We start from the raw sequence: 3,286 nt of genomic DNA on the forward strand, positions 1-3,286 counted from the left end.
GCTGCTGGTGCCAAGAGTGTTCACCATGGAGCCGAGCAAACTGAAGCTGTAAACACTCTCCATCTCTTTGCCATCCACAATCTCTTTGCCCTCCATCCTGATGCTACCAATTGGTCCAGTGGTGAGAATCTTTATCTTCTTGACATTGAGCCTCAGTCCATACTGAAGGCTGCAGTCCTTGACCCTCTGCAGCAAGTGCATGAGGTCCTCCTCAGTTTCAGCAAGCAGGGTTGTGTCATCTGCATAATGCAGATTGTTGATAGATCTTCCACCAATCCTGATGCCACAATTCTCCTCATAGAGCCCAGCCTCCCGGATAATCTGCTCTGCATACAGGTTGAAAAGGTATGGAGAGAGGACACATCCCTAGCGTACACCCTTCCCAGTTTTGAACCATGCAGTGTTACCCTGCTCTGTTCTGACAACTGCCTTTTAGTCCAAGTATAGGTTTCGCATTAGCATGATTAAATGTTCTGGGATTCCCATTCTTCTGAGAGTCAGCCACAGTTTGTTATGATCCACACAGTTAAACGCCTTTGCATAATCAATGAAACACAGATAGACATTCTTCTGGTATTCTCTGCTTTCAGCCAAGATCCATCTAACATCAACAACAATATCCCTAGTACCACGACCCCTTCTAAACCCAGCCTGGACTTCTGGCAATTCTCTGCTGTTGTGCTGTTCCAGTCGTTTTTGGATAATCTTCAGTAGAATCTTGCTTACATGTGAAATCAATGCTATTGTTCTGTAGTTTCCACACTCAGTTGGGTCGCCCTTCTTTGGGATGGGAACAAATATAGATCTCTTCCAGTCAATTGGTCAAGTGGTTGTTCTCCAGATTTCTTGGTGCAACTTGGTGAGCACATCCAGGGCAGCATCTGTTAGCTGAAATACAGCAATTTGTATACCATCTATTCCTGGGGCCTTATTTTTTGCTATTTCCTTCAGAGCAGCTTCAACGTCTTCCTTCATCAACATAGGCTCTTGCTCATATGTTATTTCATTAAATTCTTCTGTATCTGTCAATTCCTTTTGATACAATGACTCAGTATGTTTCTTCCACCTTCTTTTAATACTTCCTGGATCATTTAATATTCTGCCTAAAGCATCCTTGATTATAGCAAATCTAGGTTTGAATTTGTTCTTCAGTTCCTTGAGCTTAAGAAATGCTGAACGAGTTCAGCCCTTTTAATTTTCTTACTCTAGCTCCTCGCACATACTTCATTGCAGTATTTTGCTTTGTCATTCTGAGCTGCCTCTTGGATAAATGTTGCATTTATAAATGCTTATAAATGTTGCAGAAAATATTGTTTCACAAATAGTAAAATAAAAATATTCAGTGATCTCTTTAAATAAAATGTCAATGTTTATTTCAAGGTAAGTACAATAACAATTTAATACAATATACCTAAATACACACAAAACTTGTCTATAACAAACTACAAAAACAGTTTCTACAGCCATATATAGTGTTAGTGAAGCATACATTTTCACAATGTACAAGTACTAACAAGTATGTTAATAAACCACTATCCTAAATCTTTAACCTGCCAGTCAGCTGTTTAAGTAATGTCATTCCTGATAATGGAAGTATTTACTTTTAGAAGACTTAATCTTACTTGGAAAAATGAGCTCTCTTAAATTTTGACAAATATACAAGCCACAATGGTTTGAAATAAAAAAGCCTCTCAATATTGAAACATTCAAATGAAATTCTCCACCCCTCCACACAAAAAAAAAAGAAATCACTCTTGTTATCTGAAAACAATAGCATCATCTTTTAAGACAAATGTTCTTACAAAGACTGCATTTTCCTAAATAATTTTCTGTTTAAGGGAAATACAAACCAATTCACTTTAACAATCTTTCAGGTTACTTAGAAATTTGAGACTAGATAAAACACGTCTCTGCTATCATAGGATCAAAGGCACCATTTAGATTTCACAGATTAAATAGGTACAGTATAGCCTACTTAGTACATAAATATTACCGTCATTTAAATAGTAAAAAATTAGAAAGCAATTTAACTCATGTATGATCCAGTATTTCAAGTGTATAATATAAAGGCAGGCTCACATACCAATCTAAAATCCAAGACATGAAAAAAGGCTGCAAATTTTGTGTATCTCCAACTTTCATTCATTTGCATGGTTAGATATCAGAATCTCACATAAGACATATGGTTACAACAGTTTCCACAGAAAATAAATGAAGCTTCAGAAAATACAAAATTTGTTAAGATTTATAGTTTGCTTCATCAAATGCTTTTCTAGCTCTTTTCAATTCTCCATTCATAGTAAGCAAGTCTTTAACTCGAGGAAACTTTCTTGGGTCCTTTCGAATCAAGAAGACAATGTCTTCAAATTGTCCTCGGCCTTGTCTTCCGATTGACATTGCCTTGTGAGTCATTTCCCTGATGGACTCTATGACAAGGTTTTCAAGAATATCTACTGACTCAGTGTAGGGATTCTGGTCATCTCCAAACCCATACATCATACATCATACTTCTTTAGAAAGAAGTCTCTTTCTTTTGCCCTGTCCACCTTCAGCACTGCCTCTGATTTCTTCACTTCATTCCTTGAACGTGGAGTCCTCTTCCTCATCTGCCATCCCACCAGCCGGCCCACCTAGGAGCCTCTGCCTGGGCATTCTAAGTCGAGAGTCTTCCTCTTTCTTAATGTACCTTTTCTTTACCAGCCCTAAAGTCTATGGTCTTTGTAACTACTTGCTATTCATCAGAGAGCTGGATAATGACTCGGGTTAATAGAAGAATTGATGCCTTTGAGTTATGGTGCTGTAGAAGATAATTGGACATACTGTGGACTGCCATAAGAACAAACAGGTTTATCCTGAAGAGGGTGAAATCAGGCTGCTCCTTGGAGGGACCAGTCCTTAGAAAGGGACGTCATGCTTGGAAGGGTGGACAGATAGCACAGTAGAAGAAGACACTGGATGAGATGAATTGACAAAATGTCTGGGGCAATGAGGGTAGGTGTGTTGGAGACAGTGAGATTGGCTCAGAATAGGACAGAGTTCAGAGCTGTTGTACATATGAGTTGAAGATTACTCAATAGCACATAACAACAAAAAAGACCTTTTTGCTAGGATATGGTCCCTTCTGATAACATACACAAATTATGTGAGAAATAGTCTCATGATGCTTGCTTCGAAGGAACATGTTGGCAATCCATGACATAGTTATTCTTCATGAATACCAGAATTCAAAAGCATCAATTCTTCTATGGTCTTCTTCATTCATTGTCCATCTTTTACATGGATATGA

The 3,286-nt window shown here is 38.2% G+C and overlaps 1 pseudogene; it reads right to left on the reverse strand.

Annotated features, from left to right (window-relative positions):
- Window positions 1-2,238: 2,238 nt before the first annotated feature.
- LOC102864972 lies at window positions 2,239-2,613 on the reverse strand (annotated as a pseudogene).
- Window positions 2,614-3,286: the final 673 nt, after the last annotated feature.

Source organism: Elephantulus edwardii, unplaced genomic scaffold, assembly GCF_000299155.1.
Source record: "Elephantulus edwardii isolate Elephantulus edwardi_28Jun2011 unplaced genomic scaffold, EleEdw1.0 scaffold00047, whole genome shotgun sequence".
Lineage (NCBI taxonomy): Eukaryota > Metazoa > Chordata > Mammalia > Macroscelidea > Macroscelididae > Elephantulus > Elephantulus edwardii.